The sequence below is a fragment of the Panthera pardus genome, unplaced genomic scaffold, assembly GCF_024362965.1.
Source record: "Panthera pardus isolate Hobbes unplaced genomic scaffold, ASM2436296v1 HiC_scaffold_15, whole genome shotgun sequence".
Classification (NCBI taxonomy): Eukaryota; Metazoa; Chordata; class Mammalia; order Carnivora; family Felidae; genus Panthera; species Panthera pardus.
Genome location: NW_026526710.1, coordinates 74046801 through 74067308, shown reverse-complemented (window position 1 = coordinate 74067308; position 20508 = coordinate 74046801). Strand labels below are relative to the sequence as shown.

General features: G+C 45.2%; 1 protein-coding gene across 7 annotated transcripts in view; it reads left to right on the top strand.

The window, feature by feature from the left end:
- RNF152 (ring finger protein 152) overlaps window positions 1–20508 on the top strand; it is a 79132-nt gene that overhangs the window by 32954 nt on the left and 25670 nt on the right. Inside the window, exon 1 of one of the 7 annotated variants that reach the window (XM_053902783.1) lies at window positions 4425–4447. The exons of the other annotated variants lie outside the window; for them this stretch is intronic. The gene's annotated coding sequence lies outside the window, so the exon portion shown is untranslated. Of the gene's footprint in view, window positions 1–4424; window positions 4448–20508 lie in introns of those variants that run through there. 7 annotated transcript variants of the gene reach the window in all.

Below are 20508 nucleotides of genomic sequence, written 5' to 3'. Positions count from 1 at the left end.
GAGCTCACTTTTTCTCTGCATGTACTTTCTTGCGCAGCTAACTCTGCAATAGTTATGACATCATAGTCTGTATAATGGATTACTGCCCCAGTGGGCTTGCTGGTTCTCCCGGCCGTAGGGAAGGGGTCTGGCTTGAAGCGTGTTTACCAGTGGTAGTGCATGGAAGTTTCCACTTGGCATGTACTGGCTGAGGAACTGAGATAATGACTGAGGCTGAGTGAAAACACTTCTTGTTAGCAGTGTGGTGAGAGCTTGGAAAGGAAAGTAATATTGCAAACATCACCTTCGTGTGGGGAAGCAACACTTGCGGCAGAGGGAAAGTGGGACTTAGAAATATGAGATCAGATTTAAATTCAGCCCGGTCCCAGACATGAGACCTGGTTAAGTCATGCAGCTCTGAGTCTGAGTTTTAACTGAAAAATAAGGATGGTGGGCAGGGGCGACGGGCAGGATGGTAGTCGTGACATATGCCTTATTCTGGGGCAGGCTGAAAATGGCCCCCCCAAGATATCCTTGTCCTGATCCCCCGAACCTGTGCATGTTACCTTACATGGCAAAAGGGACTTTGTAGAAGTGATTAGGGATCTGGAAATGGAGAGGTTATCCTGGATTATCTGTGTGGGTCTAAAGTAATCGCAAGGGTCCTTCCTGAGAAGACGGAGGCAGCGAAGGAGCCATGCATGGGTCAAACAATGCAGGTGGCCTCTAGGGGCTGAAAAAAGCAAGGAACAGATTCTCCCCTCAGGGCCTTCAGAAGGAACCAGCCATGCCCACACCTTGACTTTGGGTTAGGGAGGCTCTTTTGAGTCTGGCCTCAGAAGAGGCCCCTCTGGCCTCCAGAACCGTAAGAATAAATTCATGTTGTCTTAAGCCACTAAGGTTGGGATAACTTGTTATAGCAGCAAGAGAAAACTAATACCTCCTAGTGCTTATAACGATTACAGGTGACTTTGTATTTCTATATCTGTAAATCTCTTTCTTATATTTGTAAGTGCTGCATGGATTTGAGTACTTTTAAAATGCATTTTTATATTCATCTGAATTTCCAGATTAAAGTGGTATGGAGATGTCAGGAAGACCAGGAGACCAATTTCAATTATGCAGCGAAAGATTGTGTCTGAAAATTTAAACTCGTGTTATCAGCTAATTACTAATTGTGAAGTTGTTCATGGTCATTACCATCTGTGAGTCACTTAGTTGAGCGGACAGGTGTGCTCCTTGCTTTCTATACCTGTGGGTCTCAACCTTGGATGTTCGGTGGAGTCACTGGGAGGGCTTTTAAAGGTCCCAGCATCCAGACCTCACTCCAGGACAATTAAATCAGCATCTCCACAGGTGGAACTTGAGCATTGGTGTTTTTTAAATCTCTCCAAGTGATTGTAGTGTTCAGCCAAGAATGAGACCCACTGCAGAGGTATGTGCCTGCTAAGTAAGATTTTAAATCAGTTTTCTGAAGTCTGACGACCTAGATGTTCTTCTGAGTTTTGGGGAAAATGCTGTGCTGGGGACTCTGTGTTATATCTTTCAATGATATTAACATAATCGGTTTATGAGCTGTGGTATAATTCTGGCAAGAAATACAAAAGTCTAGTTAGCCAACAGCTCCTGAGATGTTCAGCAGATTGGTGTGCCTACAATTTCAATAAGCAAATACTTTTCTCCTTGTATTGCCCAAAGGCTTTTAAAAGCAAAAGTGAGGGAGAGAGAAGGATGTTGAGACCTTCTCCGTAAATGGTTGATCTCCTTGAGAATTGATAAGAATTGTATTTATTCACGTTATATGTCCTTACATTTCCAGTCTGGAGGAGAAAATAATCATTTTTGAAATTTCTTCCTTTGGAACCACTGGTGGCAGAAGCTGTGGTCTTTGAAAGTTGCCTCCCTGTGTTCCTGGGCGCTTTGAGCTGTGACGTGTCGCTGAGGGCATCTCTGGGCTGCCTGTCACTAAGATGGCCCTTGTCTTTGACAGCAGGTGATGTTACCTGCATCTCGTATGTCACAGGGAGGGTATTATAGATAAAATTGTTTTTATAAATCACAAGGTGCTATGCGAATGTTGCGATTGTATTTTCAGTGGGAATTCTGGGTTGAAGTTAGAAAGCTGATAGAAAGACTGTAACATAAACTTATATTCATGTATAAGAACAGATAGAGGTCCTTATTTTCTAGTGTTCTAAGGTAGTAACCGAGGAGATGCACTGGGTCTTGCACCTGTAGATGGCATGTGACTTTTGAAACATTTTTTTTTTAAGAGAGAGAGAGAGAGCGTGAGTAGGGTAAAGGGGGAGAGAGAGAGAGAGAGAGAGAGAGAGAGAGAGAGAGAGAGAGAGAGACTCTTAAGCAGACTCCATGATCAGCGTGGAGCCCAGCCCAGGACTCGATCCCACAACCCTGGGATCATGACCTGAGCTGAAATCAAGAGTCGGACGCTCAACCAGCTGAGCCACCCAGGTGCCCCAGCATGTGATTTTTTTTTTTTTTTTTTTTTTAGTGGTCATTTAGCTAGTTGGGTTTAATTTTCTTTGCTATAAATGAAAACATTAATGATGTTTTGGGTGTCCAGATAGTAGGGCCGTACTACAGTGTATCTGGTACTGTTTAAATCTTGGCTCTGAAACTTACTGGCTGGGGGATGCTCAGGAAACTATTTAACTTCTCTGTACCTGAGTTTCTGCATCCTTAAAATGGGTGAGTGAGATACCCTCTCCTAGGACTGTTGTAAGGATTAAGTGAGGCCCCTAGAAAACTCGGTACCGTTTCTGAATGTGTCCCATAGATCTGTTCTCCTACCTCCTCACTCAAATGTGGGACAATTCCGGAACCTAGGTAAGTGTGTTTTCCACCTTTCTTTCTTCCCTCCATCCCTCCCTTCAGTAAATGTTTATTGGATACCAGCTACTCATAGGAACTACACTGTGGCTACAATGTTAATGTGAGGTAGATGCTGTGTTCCAGAACTTTAATGGTTTAAAAGTTTGATTTAAAATATTGATACAAAGTGGTGCTGGGGCGGGACCAGCTGAGCAAAGCCTGTCTGTTTCTGTGAGATCAGAAATGTAAGACTACTGTGGTTTATCTGTACCAACCAGAGTAAGATTGTAAGATGTTTTTTATAATTGTGGATATCAGTAGATGGCCTTGGGGACCAAATACAGGAAGGTCGTAGGCATGTTGCTGATGCACTGAGTGGTTGCCTGGGAAATGGACATGGTCTCTGATCTGATTTGCCAGATAATCAGTCATTTATCAAAGCAAACATTGTGACAAGGCATTTTTTGTGTGCTTGGCACTGTGCCAGCTCTCCGGGCCCGGGGAAGGGTGGGGGGGTGGGGAGGGCTGGTCCCTGCCTGGTGGAGCTTCCTGAGTATCAGAAGACTTTACAGTTGAGGGCTGGGGTACTTCATAGTGTGAATGCTGGGTAGAAGCTTCAGGAAGCTTTCACCAGATCCCTGAGCTCTAAGTGTGTGGGGTATTTTATCGTTCATGAAACTGTTTATTTTTTTAACCTGTATTTTGGGTACCATTCATTCACAAACAGATTTACTTTGTTGTCATGAATTATATTTTTTTCATATAGTCCAAAATGAAATCCTCTTGCCCCCAAATTTCCCGTAGTATACCTTTCTTGTACCCTAATCAAGTCTATATAGCTTGACCCAGCTCTTCAGTAACTTGGGTTTTATTTTCTATGAGAGCTATTAATCAAGTTTGGTGGAGATCATAATATCCATTTGTGTTATTTTCACCTCTGCTTATCAAGACTTAAAAAAAAAAGAGAGAATTATTTTAAGGTCATAGAATAATTCTGGAGAATGCTCAAAGAAATTTTGCATTTTCACCAATTCTACTTAGAACCACCTATGAAAAATGATAGGATTATAATGATGATAATGATTACATTGGCTTTCAAGTGGTTATTCTATTCCAAATAATATCCTGAGGGCTTTGCACACACATTCTCATTTTATCACCCAGCAACTGTGTGAGCCCAGGCTTTCCTAGTGTCCACGTTTACAGATGACGCACACAAGGGCACAACAAGGTTGGATAAATTGTCCAAGTTCAAATGGTTCGCCATTGAAGGTCTCCCACTTGACTCCAGATGCGTCTGACAGATGTGCTTTCTACACTACTGTGTTCTTGCTTTGGGCAAAATGCACATGAGGTGGTTGGGGAAGCAGAGCCTGTAGAAAAGACAGGAAGGACATATTAAGTAATTCACTTCCATATATCCCTGACAGCTTTGGATGAAGGGTCATTGTATTTAAAGAGATACAGACAGCTGAGAAATTGAGTATCGCCTCAGGCCACAAAGTAAATCATTGATAGAACTTAATCCAGAAGCCAGGTGCTTTTCAAACTCGTTCCGTGAAGGCTCAGTGGACGCGACTGCACAATCTCCATCAATTCAAATGAGTTGAAGAAGGAGGGATCCATTTTGTTACAGGTAACCTGAAGTCAGAGGTTTAAGAATTTTTAATTTGGATGAAATTCTAAAACTATGCGGGCTTTGGCACCTGTTTGGGCAGACTGGGCAGATTGGGCAATGCCAGTTTGGGCACATTACCTCAACTGAGCAGTGAATACTTCCTTTGTGTGGCTGTTGGGAGGAAGCGGGGCTCGTGGCACCTGGAACTTTGTCGGTATTCTCTATAATCGCTCGCTGACTGGTCACTTGTGATGCATTTGAAATAACTTCAGGGAGAGTTGGGGTCTCAAAACTCTATAATCATGGGCCTAGGGAAGTTCTTCAGGGTCAACTTGAAGGTAGCAGAAATGGAGACTTTCTAAAAAATTCTCTGGCCATACCACACAGCAATTGCATCTTGGTTTTTGCGTGTTGGGTACCGAAGACCATTTGCTTTGGAAAGGGCACTTCGTGCGTAGGTTGTGAGCTGTTAATCGCCCCCCTCCTTCCAATGTTCCACCCAGGGCAGCATTTCCGTGACACAGACTTGGCTCCTAACAGCTAACAGTGAGGAGAAACAAGGAAAACTCTCGGCCCTTATCCAGGCTCCTTGTTCCATGCCCTTCCTGGATTGGTCAAGACTCCAGGACCTCCACTGGGGGTGTGCCAGACATTCTCTGTTCATCCCTCCAGATCAGTCTCCCATCTTCCCAGACCTTCTTGGGCTGTGCCAAGGGAAGCCAGCCTTCCTTGCCCTCTGGCTTCAGGTTGGGTTTGACTACTGGCAGGAGATAATAGGACAGAGAAGAGAGAAGTCGGAGCCCTCCTCTGCTTTCCCACACCCTTGCTCCCTCCCTGCCTGAGCCCCCATTCCCTCTCTCTATTAGCTCCTGCTGGAAAGAGCCCCTTTCCATGTTCCAGAACACCAAACTTTTACTTATTGTGGTGACGGTTCCGTTCTCTTGCCCTTCAGCTCTGGGGTTGATAGGGGCCTTCTAGTGTTGCTAATCCCTGGGGGCCTTGAGAGGACCCTCACCCCTGCCCGGACCTGCATATAGTCCCTTCCTTAACTCTCTTCAGATACTTCCCAGGAAGCTATAGCTGTGTCCAGCTTAAGTCATGGACAGACTGGATCGCTATGTGTTACCGGCATATGGGGTGCCTGGGTGGCTCGAGTCGGTTGAGCGTCCGACTCCAGCTCGGGTCATTATCTCACGGTTTGTGAGTTCGAGCCCCACATCAGGCTCACTGCTGTCAGTCTGTCAGCACGGAGCCTGCTTCGGATCCTCTGTCCCCCTCTCTCTGCCCCTCCCCCGCTGGTGCTCTCCCCAAAATAAATAAATATTTTTAAAAATGGTAAACATATGGGGTGCCTGGGTGGCTCAGTTGGTTAAGCACCCGACTTCGGCTCAGGTCATCATCTCACAGTCTGTGGGTTCGAGCCCGCGTCGGGCTCTGGGCTGACAGCTCAGAGCCTGGAGCCTGCTTCCGATTCTGTGTCTCCCTCTCTCTCTGCCCCTTCCCCACTCGGTTCTGTCTCTCTCTGTCTCTCAAAACTAAATAAACATTAAAAAAAATTTTTTTTAAACGGTGAACATGTGAGTGTCACTTGTTGTTTTCTTACTGACTTCCAGTTTAATTAGAGGAAGGTGATGGTAGAGGAGGGGTATTAATTTATTTATTTTTTTAATTTTTACTATATCTGACACGTGCACTTCTCTTTTAGGATATGGAATCGTTCACACGTGTGGTATGATTTTAGTGGTCAGAAGAATTATGGGAGCCTGACATCTCTTGCAAAAATATTGAGAAACCTAGAAAACTTCGGTCGTGGTGGGACAGAGAGAGAGAGGACAGAGTCAGTAAGAGCCTTCCTGGCCCCCGTGGCGCTTTACTTGGCTGGCGTGATAGCAACCCCTGATGTGATAGAGCAGTTTTTCAGTGGAGCATCCATCCAGTATGTGCTGGACACAGTTCTAGAGGCTTGGGATGCGGCACCGAATACAACACACGTAGAGCCCATGTTCTGGGGACTCAGTGGGGTGACGCCGAATAAAATAGGTGAGTGACGCACGGTGTTCGAAGATGATGTGTCCAGAGAAGGATCACCGAAGGAAGAAGAGAGGGGATGTTGGGAGGCACTGCAATTTTTAAAAAGGCAGTCAAAGAAGACCTTCTTAAGGACGTCACCTCGAAGGAGGTGAGGAGGAAAACCCATCAGTCAGTATCTGAGAGCAGAGATGGCAGGCAGCAGGGAGAGCAGGCCTGGAGCAGAGGGAGCCAGGGGTCCACAAGGGGAGGCCCCGAGATGTGACAGTGATGTCACGGGGCCCTGTGGGTCATTGGAAGTACTTTGGTTTTACTTCTCACGGCACATGTGGCTATCCTAGGGCTTGAGGGAGGAGTCCCTTGCTCTGACTTTTGTCTTACCGTACCCTGGATGCAGTACCCAGAGTAGACTGTAGGGGGCAGAGGAGGGGGTGCGGGGAGCCAGACCACCATCTTGCCAATGCTCCTGGCAAGCAAGAGTGCTGGTGGCCTGGACCAGGATGCAGCAGGGGAGTAGCGAAAAGTGGTCCGATTCCAGACATTTGTAGAGTGAAGCCGATGGGGTAGGTGGAATATGAGGCATGTGAACGAGAGGAGACTGGATGGGGCTGAGGGTTTTCACCTGCACTGCTACAAGGATAGAGTTGCCAGGAAGTGAGGTGGGGAGGACTGTGGGGACAGCAGGTCTGGGGCTGTGTTGAGGGGAGACCAGAATTCCATGCTGGACATGCTCACTTTGGGAAGTTTATGAGGAACCCCAGTGGTGATCTCAGATGTGTGACTGTTGTCAATGTTTGAATGGAAATTTTAATTTTCAAATTATATTACCCTTGGCAGCTGGCTTTCTCTGAGGTGTGTTTTAAGAAACAGAAATGTGTAGGAGTGCCTGGGTGGCTCCGTTGGTTGTGTCCCACCTTGGCTCAGGTCATGATCTTGCTGTTTGTGAGTTCAAACCCCACATGGGGCTTTGTGCTGACAGCTCTGAGCCTGGAGCCTGCTTCAGATTCTGTGTCTGTGTCTCTCTCTGCCCCTCCCCTGCTCTCTCTCTCTCTCTCAAAAATAAACTTAAAAAAAATATTTTTTGAAGAAATGTTTATACCATGGCTGTAGTGATTTTGAGAGTAAGCCTCAAGGCAGACTATGCAATGCCTATATTTTCCATTGATGCAAAGCCATCTTTGCATAGTTAACAGATTCAAGGACACTTGTGGGAATTCATCCTGAGCCAAGAGACTTTTGGCACTGTTTTACCAGCTCCTACTATAACTACACCAAACCTTTTTTAGAGCACAGCTGCCTTCTATGGCATTATGCAATGAGGGTTTCTAGTCAGCCACGAAAACAGACCTCATGCAAATGGAAATAGCACATTTAGCAAGGTTCCTGTTTGCTCGTGTGTTAAAACTCTCCTGCCCTTTTAGATACATTTTTCCTTTAAAGATAATTCTGCTACCTCTTTCTTGTGCTTTTCTCTCCAATTTCTTCCTTCTGATGTATTCCTGAAAGTTCTATTTTCTTGTTGGTAATGTCACATTTGCTCCCAAAGGGAAGTTAGGCGGCAAGTAGGGGAGAGGATAGCAGTGTTTATCGAGCAGCTGGCTGCTGGACTGGATGCCTTACCAATTACCCGTTTCATCCTCAAAACAATACTTTGAGCGAGGTGTGATTCTTCTTGCTTAACGGATGAGGAAACTGAAACTCAGCGAGGTTAAATGATTTGCCTAAGGCCGTGTAGCTAATTAGTGATGAGCTGAGATTCCCATTAGTGAATTTCCAAGGTCCAGGGACTCTGCTGTGCCCAAAATTCTGTCTTCGGGCACCTTAGTGCTTCTAGATGTTAGTGCATTGCCTCATCTGGACTTACCGATGCTGAAGAGGGGAGCAGCACTAGTATTTCTGTGCCCGATGCCTCTTTCATCAATGCTTCCACACGCTTCCACCATGTTCAGTGGTGGTAGGCGGGGCGGCAGGATCTCAGGGCTTACAGTTGAGCAAACAGTAAGGAAACGCACGGGTGAAAAGCAACAAGAGGAAGGAGCAGGTGCATCACAAGTGTGCCTTGGTCTGTTTGGGACCACTTCTACCTCGCCCTTCAGCCTCTAAGCTGAAGAATAGTCCAGCCGGGGAGGTGGGGAAGAAGGCTCTGGACAGCAGGCACAGCAAGAACAAACGGAGGCAGGGCTGAGCCTGAGTAGTTGAGCTAGAGGCACAGGTGTAGTGGGGAGGGAAGAGAAGTGGTCTAGGGGAGACAGAAGTTGTCTGCTCTGTAGTACTGAACGACCGTTGTGTCTTTGACTTTTTATTTCATGATCCCATGGCTGCTCTTCAAGTTCGTCTTTTGGGGATATTTTTTAAAGGTTAGGAAAAAGGGGCGCCTGGGTGGCTCAGCCGGTTAGGCGTCCGACTTCAGCTCAGGTCATGATCTCACAGCTCGTGAGTTCGAGCCCCGCGTTGGGCTCTGTGCTGACAGCTGGGAGCCCGGCGCCTGCTTCGGATTCTGTGTCTCCTTCTTTCTCTGCCCCTCCCCCACTTGTGCTCTGTCTCTATCAAAAATAAATAAGTGTCAAAAAAAATTTTTTTAAAGGTTAGGAGAAAGACCAGAAGAAGCGTGAGCGCGGTTGGGTGAGGGTGCACGGCTGCTTTTGAGCGGGCTTATGCTGAGGCTCATCACGTGCAAGTATGACTACTGGGAGGACAGTTTTAACTGGGAGGAATGCAAGATGGGCTGCCTCTGCTTCGGGCAGCTAGTGTCCCAGAGTGAGGAGTGTGAGTGTTTTGGGGGTACTCACATAAACCTGGCGGTGTCTTAAAGGACGCATGTGCCTCCCCATGTAAGATGAAATGATTAAAAAAAAAAACAAGACAAAACTACGTTGTAAGGGAAGAAATCTTTTTGACTATAAACTTCACCCTTCAGCACGTACATGGATGAAAGGTTGACGTTTTCTAGCACAAAGCTTCCAGATGGCTGGGTCGGCACGCGCTGTATGCCCAGCTGGCGTGGCCCCGGCATGTGGAGCTGGTGAGAGGTCTGGCGCTCCAGGCCATCTTCGTTGTTTAACTAGATTCTATCTGAGATCCCTAGCATTTCTCTTCTTAGCACGGTCAAAACTGTCGCCTCTACAAGTGAATAAGAAAATCATCTTAACCCAACCTCCCTACTGTTATAGAAATCTTACAGTATCACCCGTATTTTTTTGCCCTTGGATCCACTTATGGATCCCCAGATCCCTTGGATCCACTTATGGATCCACTTCTCCCCCGGAGAAGCAGGGAGGATAAAGTGAATGAAATAGCCTGTTTGTTACGTGCCATCTATAAATTGCTCATCACCAAGGTGAGTAGGTGAGTGAATGCGCTTTTGCAAGGCCACTGTGAATATCTAAGGGTCATCAGAGCTTTTAAAAACTAAGATAAAATGCATTTTGCTCATTCCCTTAAGAAATCAAGTCTCGCTGTATCTTATTACTCTCGTTGGAGATACAAGTTTAAAGTACCTGTGACCTACAGACTCATGTTATTATTACTTTCATTCTCTCATAACCTCTAGAGTTACTGTGTAGGCACAAGATGAATCACTTGTGATTGGACAATCTCTGCTAGCGATTTAGGAAAAAAAAAAAAAAATCTGACCTCCAGGTAAAAATGCCGCCGTGAATGCCCTACAGTCCCAAACACATTCCTCAAACATACAACAATAACCAACACACGAGAAACCCCAGAGCCACTGTGTTGGCTTATTCCACCAGATCGAGATGATGAATGTCCTTTGCCATCGTAGGAAGTGGGCGGCAAGGTATTGATTTTATGATTGCCAGTGTTCTGTTACTTATAACTCTTTTCCGATTAGTTGCGTGAGATTTGATAAAAGGCGCTTGCTCATGAATTTGACTTGTACCTCCATACAAAATGCTAAGCATCATTTGTGCTTTGTAGAGTTTGCCCTTTGTGCTGTCTAGACACCTAGATGCTGTAGGTTTTTAAACAATAGCTGGCAATCCTAAAGAAGTTAATGTCTAATTTGGTGAGGCTCACCTTGGGAAACCGGTGCAAATGGCTAGAAACACATCGTGGGCCTAAGTCATTTCTAGCTAGAGCTGGCTCTTTCTCTTAGGGTGTGCAATAGCTGAAAAGTTTTCTCAGTCACTCCAAAACGGTCGTTGAGGGGTTGCCTGGGTGGCTCAGTCGATTGAACGTCCAACTCTTGATTTGGGCCCAGGTCATGATCTCATGGTTCGTGGGATTGAGCCCCGTGTTGGGCTCTGTGCTGGTGTGCAGAGCCTGCCTGGAATTCTCTTTCTCCCTCTCTCTGCCTCTCCCCCATTCATGCTTTCACTTTCTCTCTCTTTCAAAAAAAAAAAAAAAAAGTGGTTGTTGAGGTATCGCTGATATGCACCCAACATAGGTCATGCTAAAATCCCTCCGACAGAGCAGGTCGGCAGCTGGCTGGCCAGGTGTGAACTCCAGAATGCAGTACACTTGGGAGGAAAACCCGTCGAAACCACTTCCATTCTGTGGAGTCAGGTGGTTGTGGTTGAAGGGGCTTGCCTGAAACAGTCAGGAAACAGGAAGCGACCCGGGCATCTCACCCAGGAAGGCGCTCGGTAGTCAAGCATTTGCTCTTTTGCCATGAAGGACGGGATAGGCCGGGCAAGAGGCTTGTGTGGGTCCTAATTTTTGCGAAAACAAGTCTCTGTGGAGACAAAGCCCTTGTGACTGTTGGCCTGAGTCTGACAGCTGCCAGGCTTGTTAAAATGACAGCAGGATTCAGAAGAGAAACGGGCCGCTTGGAACACGGGAGAATGTGTTCTGCTTTTATGTCTGGCGTGCGGTCGGCTGTCAATTAATAGAACTGCTCTGTGAGTTAGAAAAGCAGGCCACAAAGGGTCTTTCAGGAAATGTTTATAATGTGGAGTTATTCTGACCCTTGCTGTGTTGGCTGCAAAATGGAACAATGGCTTCTTCCTAACAAATTGTCCAGTAGGAAAAAGTGTAGTGATGGGAATTGTCGGTTACGTTGATAACAAACCGAATGTGGTAAATTCGCAGTAAGAAGAAATGTGAGTCTTAAAAACATCAGAGCTGAGTTCAGTTTTCTAATTTGCTGTTACAGTCCTTGTGCTGGGCTTCAAAGTAATGCCTTCTAGCATATTCCTTGGGTCAAATCCAGCCTGCCCCCTGTTTCCGCAAATCAAAGTTTTGTTGGAACCCAGCGCATCCATTTGTTTGGGAATTAGCGTGTGGCTGCTTTCTCCTACAGTGGCAGGGTTGAGTAGTTGTGGCAGTTACGGTGTGGCCCGCGAAGCCTGAAATATTTACTATCTGTCCCTGTAGAGGAAAAGTGTGTTGACCTCTGTTCTAGAAGTTTGCCACTCAAAGCAGCATTGGCGATTCGTTGGCACATTGACGTTTGGGAAGCGCTGGCCGGGAGCAGGGGTCCCTTACCTGGAGCTTCAGTGATCGAACTCCCTGAAGTTATGGGCGCACTTCTGCTGGGGTACATGCATATTATTCTGCACCCCTACCCTCTCAGACACAGAGGAATCTGCACCCGTGGTCACTTTCTCAGAATGGTTTGTAGCCCTGAAAGTGAAGAATCATTAGTCTTGAAGAGGGAGACCTTGACTCAGAACTCCTGGATTCATGTTTGAAATGATGGTTACAAAGATCTCACTACTTTACAAGAGAAGTCAGACCAACTTATGCTTATTTATTTATCTGTTCTTAAATAAAGGATGTAAGATTTGCAGCCCAGTATACAGCAGTGAGATATGACATTTCCTAACTATTATTAATGGACAAGGGACTGTTTCATGGATATTGGTTCCTTGAGCCTTAATAGCTAGTGTCATATCACATTGTGGTTCTGGAGATATTTATTACGTGCCTCTCCCATTTGGAAAAATGAAAGCTCTGAGGTCCAAAATTATAGGCCTTGGTGGTGACTTTTTATGGGTATCCACTAGAAATGACTGCTAGTTAGCTTGACAACGTTATTAAACATCCATCATGTGTGGAACCCTGTAGGAATTTCCAAGAAGCAGAAGATCGACTGTATAATGGGCTGGGACTGACTTCTGATCACCTTTCCCATGAACGGCTGTTTCATGTACTCTGTGAGCCTTTCTCGCCCCAGGTTAGGCACCTGTAGTAGGTAGTAGGAACCAGAAGATTTATATATCATCTTCAGGGTACATATATGGACACGTTTCTGGGGATGGAAGCTGAGCAGATCAGTAGAGGAAGGAATAACAATGGTGCTTTTAGCAAAAACTGTGGTGGGACGCTGGGGTGGCTCAGTCAGTTAAGCGGCTGACTCTTGATTTCAGCGCAGGTCATGATCTCACGGGTTCGTGGGTTCAAGCCCCGTGTTGGGCTCTGCACTGACAATGCAGAACCTGCTTGGGATTCTGTCTCCTTCTCTCTGTGCCTCTCCCCTCCCCTGCCCTGTCTCTCTCTCTCTCTCTCAAAATAAATAAACATTAAAAAAAAAAAAAACAACAAACTGTGGTGTCAGAGGTAAGAGAAAGTGAAGAAGCTCAGAAATGCAAGCCTAGCTGAGGAGCCCTGACTTTGGAACCAAAATATCACCCCCACAAGCCTAAAAAGGTACATATCACTTTGCTACACCACTTTAAACTTTTTGTTTTTAATCCATTAGAAATTAATATAGAAAAAGATGGACTGTTACCAGGAGGAACATAAATATTTTTTTGGTGCTGTTTTTCAGTGGGAGACTTCTTCTCTGGGACAAACAGGTTCCTGGGATCCTGGGTTCTGGGAGCTGGGATGGATTGTTCACAGCTTTTGGGCTGCCTGGGACCCATGGACTCTGAAAGTCCACCCGGGAAGCCAAGAAGTTAGAAGCGAACACACAGATTAGTGTGACAAGGAGAAAGACCAAGGATGACACAGTCAGATAGAACTAGAAACTCCCAGGCCAGAGCATGAGGCTTTGGAAGAGGAGAGGGAGCCGTGGGAGACAGGACAGGACCTCTGCTTTGTAGGCATAGCTTCTTGGAATGTGGGCTACGAAGAAAGGACACACCAGTCCAAGTTGCAGGATCCTAGGCGATTTAACTGGTGTTGTCCACTACATGGAGGCAAGACTTTGGACATCTCCAGTGGAGCTCAGCTCCTAGCAGTATCCACTGACAGGGCCTGGGAGCAGTGATAGCTGATGACTGTGAGCACCCCTATGGTTCATAAGATCTTGGTTTCTTTCTTTTAAGGATTAAAACCAAAAATTTTTAAGTACTCTCTACACCCAGCATGGGGCTGAAACTCACAACTCCGAGATCAAGAGTTGCATACTCTTTGACTAAGCCAGCCGGGCGCCCCACTCTTGGTTTCTAAATGCCATTCTGCAACTGAGAGGAATGAGCTCTTGGGAGGAGTGGCCGATTCTGGGCCTGGGACAGGAAAAGTATAAGATGAGCCTAAAGCATCTTTTTATGTCACAAAGTAAGGAAGTGCTCAAAGAGCGATGGGGACATAGGAACCAGCCTGAAAGGAGCCCCCAGGAGCCACATAAATTTACAGCATGAAGATAAATATGGCAATAATGAGCCCTAACTCATTGAATAATATAAAATCAATGAACCCATACTAGTATGAATAAAATAAATATGGAAAAGAGGACATTCGATCAGAATGTCAACTAATAAATGTAGAAGAAAGGGTAGAATTAAAAATCACCATCTGGCAACCATCGTGTTATAGTTAATTCAGGCAAGAAATTTTAAAGCATGCTAAGGTGAGTGGATGAAAGTTTGATAAAGAATAAGCTTTATAAAGCTTCAACATATCTCTCTACCAAACGCTTGTTAAATACAAAAGAGGGGTGGGGCGCCTGGGTGGCTCAGTCGGTTAAGCGGCCAACTTCGGCTCAGGTCATGATCTCACGGTCCGTGAGTTGGAGCCCTGCATCAGGCTCTGTGCTGACAGCTCAGAGCCTGGAGCCTGTTTCAGATTCTGTGTCTCCCTCTCTCTGACCTTCCCCCGTTCATGCTCTGTCTCTCTCTGTCTCAAAAATAAATAAACATTAAAAAAAATTAAAAAAAAATACAAAAGAGGGGGGGATTAAAGATTGACTTTGCAGTGGAGAAACTTGGGAGACACAAGTGATCAAATTAATATAACATAACCACCTACTAGAATTACTTCTGTAATTCTTCTCTCTTCTGCCCACCAAATAAAATGTATAAACTGAATTTGTTCATGAGAAAACGTCAGGTACACTCAATTGAGGGATATTCTACAAAGTAACTCTTGGTAATTTTCAAACTGTGAAGGTTATAGAAAGTCAAGAGAACACTGAGGAATGAAGAATTGTGACCTGTAAATACAACCTGTGACCCTGGATTCTCTCCCTTTGTATTATTAGGACATTTGGTGAGATTTTCTGAATTTAATAGTTGTACTGCTGTTACGTAGGAAATACTTTGAGCATATGAGAGTAAGGGACTTCAGGTCTGCAACTTACCATCAAATGTTACAGGGGAGGGGGAAGTTATTTGTTTTTTTGCAAGGAGGTGGGGGTCCTATGAGTAATCATTGTATTGAAGTTGTGGCAGCTGATGGCAAAAGCTCAGCTCGGATTGCTGACGGGTGAGGAAGGTTGAGAACAAATTGGCAGCCCGTGTTGTCGTTAGCGGAGAAGCAGGTACCAGTAGGGACAAGAAGGACAGAGGACCAGATGGGGAGTAGTCAGTTTAGGATAAAGAAGCTCAACGTGCAAAAAGGTGAAAGTCCTCCAGGAGGGATTAAGTGGGTGGCAAGGAGGTGAGTCCTGAGAAGAGGATAGGGAAGACTCTGATAGATCTGGGTGGGGAGGGGAAAGCAAGGACCTTGAATGGGGCTTTGAACAGCAGACACGCATCAGCTTATGTGCTAGTTCTTTGCTGGAGCCTCCAAGTGCCTGCCTAGTCAATGGCGGCTCTTCTGTCTCTTTGCAGTCATTGTTAGCACTGTCTGAGGATGCTCTGTGACTGTAGATGCCTTGGGGCCAAGCTGGGTGGGAGGGGTGGCAGGAGAGATGGTTTGCCAGGGACTAAAGAAGGATTACAGCAGTTAATTCTAGAAAGAGAGGCTGGTTTAGGTTCACACTGAGGTACATTTCATTGGATCTTGGTTCTCTGAGATTCACTTATGCTAATACTAATGAAAATCAGGCTGGCTTCAAGTACAGGCTGAAATGTGAGCATTTAAGTATTAGTCCTGCACCTTTGGTTATAGGGCTGAACTTTGGAGTCCTTCTTGTAATTGGATTTCTCATCTCTTGAACATGAAGAGTTAGAAGAGCCCCAAATCGGGGCGCCAGGGTGGCTCAGTTGGTTAAGCCTCTGACTCTTGATCTCGGCTCAGGTCATGATCTCACGATTCATGAGTTGGAGCCCACGTCGGGCTCTGCGCTAACAGCACGGAGCCTGCTTGGGATTCTCTCTCTCCCTCTCTTTCTCAAAATACATAAATAAACGTAAAAAAAAAAGAGCCCCAAATCGAATAAATAGGATTGTTCGTATTTCATATTAATTTAATTCACCAAAGTTGTGAATGCCTAGCATGTGCTTAAAAGCTGTGGTTTATAAAGACAAAGAACACCCATTTCCTGCTCTAGAGGAACCAGATGGGGAGGGGAGAACTGAATGAACAAGTAGTTACAATGCAGCATGGGAAGGGGATTCATAGAGGCTGTACAGGGCTGAGGAACTGGGGAGGAGGGAGCCTCCAACTTTTTTTTTTTTTAAATGTTTATTTTTGAGAGAGACAGAGCATGAGTAGGGGAAGGGCAGAGAGAGAGGGGAGACATAGAACCCAAAGCAGGCTGCAGGCTCTGATGTGGGGCTCAAACCCACAAACCATGAAATCATGACCTGAGCCAAAGTCGGAGGCTTAACTGACGGAGCCACCCAGGCTCCCCTCCTCCAACTTTATAGGGGTTGTAAAGGGAAACTTTCGAGTCGGGAGGAACAGTGTGTATGTTTCTTCAAAGAAAGGCACAGAGGCAAAGAACCAGGAGTTGGAGGGTGTCCTGGAGCCTAGGGGAAGGTGTGGGGGTGGGAGACGGAGCCTGTGTGATTAACGGGGACGAGGTCTAAGGACCCTGAGTACCACTCTAGTGGAGTCTAAAGGAAAGAATGCATTTGGGTGCCAGGAGCCCTGCTAGACCCTTGGCCTGGTAAAATAGAAAATTAAGATAAGCACAAGGGGCACCTGGCTGGCCCAGTTGGTGGTGCATGCAACTCTTGATCTTGGAGTTGTGGGTTCGAATCCCATGTTAGGTGTAGAGATTACTTAAAAAAAAAGTCTTAAACAAAAAGAAAGAAAAGAACAGCACAAAGCCAGTATATTCATTTGCTTAGGCTGCCATTACAACCTAGCACAGGCTGGGTGGCATTGACAACAGAAATGTATATTCTCGCAGTTCTGGAGACTAGAAGTCTCAGATCTAGGTATCAGCAGGGTTGATTTCTTCTGAGGCCTGTGTCCTCGGCTTATAGATGGCCACCTTCTCCGTGAGTCTTCACGTGGTCTTCGAAATACCTGTCTGTGCCCTCATTTCCCCTCTTGACAAGGACGTAGTCATATTGAATTAGGGCCACCCTCGTGACCTCATTTTATTTGACTCAATCACCTCTTTAAAGGCCCCATCTCTAAACGTGGTCACATTCTGAGGTGAGAACTGGGGTTAGTACTTCAACGTGTGAATTATGGGGGGGACACAATTCAGCCCATAATAGGAAGTTTTATTTTTGTAGATCCTCCCAAGTTTATGAAGTATGACTGGCAGCTTTTTGAGACGCGTACGAGGCTGGCTTTAGCTGTATTTAGCTTTCTCTCACCTATAATCTTAGAAATAGAAGGACTAACTGAACAGGTGGAATGGAGATGAATTTTACACATTGGCAGGCATCATGACACTTCACTCCCAGAATACATCTCCTGAGAACAAGGACATTCTCCTACAAAATCACCGCATGACACCCAAGAAATTCACCGTCAGTTCAATAATATCATCTAATATAAAGTCCACATTAGAATATGTCCTTTATCACTGTAGAGTCACTCCCCCCCTCCCCCCCGCCCCGGCCGCTGCCAACTCGTGGATCCCAACGTGGTTCGTGCATCTTCTTAGTCTCTTATAATCTAGAACAGTCTCCTTGCTTTTGTTTCCCTTTCCACAATGTTGCCAGTGTTGAGGAGCTCATAAAAGTCCTACGCGTCTTGTTCCTTGTGATTAAATTCAAGATGAACATTTTGGCATGGTACCTCACAAGCAATATTGTGTTCTTCCATGCACCGCTGTAGAAGGCACATGACATCGGTCTGTGCCATTATTGGGAGGTGCTAAGTTAGATCTTTGGTTAAGGTGATACGTGCCAGATCCCTCCAGTGTAGAGATGACTTTTCTCTTCACCATTTAATAAGCAATCTGTGAGCTGATCTTTGAGGCAAGTAAATATGCTATGCTGTCTTCCAGCAACTTTTCAACCCAGTGATTTTTAGCATTTATGGATGATCATTGCCCAAGTCAGTCACTACATTGGGGGTAGCAAAATGGTGGTTGTAAAAATTAATTTGTCATTTTTCATATCTAAGCCAGGATTCATAATTAGAGAGAACTCCCTCCCCCTTCCTCTCTTTCTTCTTCTCTTTCTACATTTTCCCCCTTTGGTTATGTTGGCTCTGTTGTGATGGTTATGTTGTCTGAGTTCAGCTCAGTTGTTTAATTTTATATATTTTTTAATATATTTAATTAATTATATATATTACATATTTTTATATATTATAAAATATATATTATATAAATTATATATATAATTTAATCTATTTAATTTTAGGGTTTGATTTTCATCCTTTTTTGATTTAATTAATTTTTTTGAATATGTAAAATGTCTACATGACTCAAAAGTCATGGCTGTACAAAAGAGATACTGAGAGAGGCCTCACTCCCAAGCCCTTCCTCTCCATTCCCACCCACCCCCTTATATGTGGCCATTTACATTAATTGGTTTGTTCTCTGTTTATTTCCATAAAAATAAGCAAATATATCTTCTTATTCGCCTTCTTTCTTTCACCTTGCTTTGTTTTTTTCCTTCCACATAGTATAACCAGGTTGTCATTCCAAAGTCATTCATAGCATCTTCCACAGTCTTCTGTATGACCACATACCATGCTACTCCAACTGAGTGGATAGAAACCAATTAGCTTCTGTGAATGGGAATTTAAATTTCTCCCTCCCCCCCACCCCCCCAGCATAAGGCTGTTACAAATAATGGTGAAATGAATTACCTTGTGAATTGTTTTATTTTGTAGTAATGGAGGTGTATTTTCAGAGTGAGCACTTAGCTCACTAAGCTAGGTCAACAGGTAAATGTAATTACCTAGGAATTACTAGGTCAACAGGTAAATGTAAATCACACAGAGCTTTGTCAGATAACGGCACCCGCCCCTCCTGCTGATGTGTTCTCCCAAGAGCAGTGTGTGAGTGTGCCTGGTGTGGGATGGATTGTTAAGAGCCCTTTTTAGTTAGAGGAATGATCAGTGGCTCTCAAACCTTAGTTGACATCACAATCAGTCCTGGAGTTTTTGCACTGGTACCACACTCCCAAGCACTGATTTATTCAGGGGTCAGTGGACATTACGAGGCATGGGAAATGATTTTATAGAAGTATTAGTTTAACATCTAAGTTTGGTAACCAACACAGTAATCCCTTCCTTTAGCTTACCATTCTAGGAAGAAGTAAATGAAAGCATACTGTTAATGCATGAATCTTAACCATGTTCATGATTTCTGAATTCCCTACAAATACTGGTGACCGTATGTCCTTAATTTTTCAAAAGTGGCCTGATTTCAGTTAGTTTTCATTTAGTCCGTAAGCATTTATTGAGCTCTTACTGGATGGCGGTCATTGCCTTTGTACTAAGGAAAGGATACAGGACAGGCCAGATCCCTGTTCTCAGGTATTCATTCTGCTTTGGGGAGATGCAGGTAAACAGGAGTCCTTTGAACCCCTCAGTTGGTCAAACACAGGATGTAAGTAGGTTCCTGCCCTGAAGGAACTCTTTCCAACGGGGGAGACACAAGTAAACAGAATATGAGAACGTACGAGTGGCGCCTAACCCAGCTAGAGGGGTAAGAGATGCTATCTTGGAATGAGTGGTGGACATCTGGGCTGGATTTTTCCAGGCCAGAGAAGGGGATGGCATTCTAAGCTAAGAGAACGATGTGTGTACGGGGCCTTGGAGGCAAGAGAGGCACGTTGCTTTTACAGAAGTACAAGTGGCTCAGAGTGAGTGGCTGGAGGGTGGATTTCAAGCCAGAGCGTGACAAGGACTTGGTTAAGCAATCAAGGGCCGCATCAGTTGCTCCAGAGCCTGGTGGTGGTAGGTGCTCAGTAATTCCCTGGACGGCTGATTGCACGAATGACGACTTGCTGATTTGTGGAATAAAGCAGTTTTGCATTAGTCTTTTGCTAACCGCACCCATAATAAAAGGACTTGGTGTTCCCAGTGTATATGATGTTTCATCTCGTGGATGAATTTTTGTTCAATGCAAATGGCAATCAGGTTATATTGGGAAGGGTGGCCTGGATGATGTATTGATTGCCCCATTCTGGATTGATGGGCAGAAAGAAAAATCTGTGCAAATTGTTGTCATGACGTTTCTGTCTCTATCTGCTTATTGTAATCCAGCTTCAGGGATGGATGGCATTTAAAAAATGCATAGTCCCTTTGGCCTTGAGAGCCCTAGACTGTTTCCCATCAGCTAAAGGAAAACAAACAGATGAGACTAACAGCCTGGGCCTCGAGTTCAGTGATGTTAGCTCTAGAATCACTTCCTCAGGAACATGTATTTGTGTGTGAGTCTGTGGTTCTGTGGTTTCATTGATATTCCATTGACGGGAAGACACAGGGATTGCGACAGTTAAAGTGAAGGACGGGAGTTCCTGTGGGCACTGGGACTGGAGTGCAGCTGCCAGGGTGGGGGTAGAGGGGCAGTGGGAGAGGTAGGAGGAGGGGGGAGGGGGGTGGGAAGGGTGTGCTGT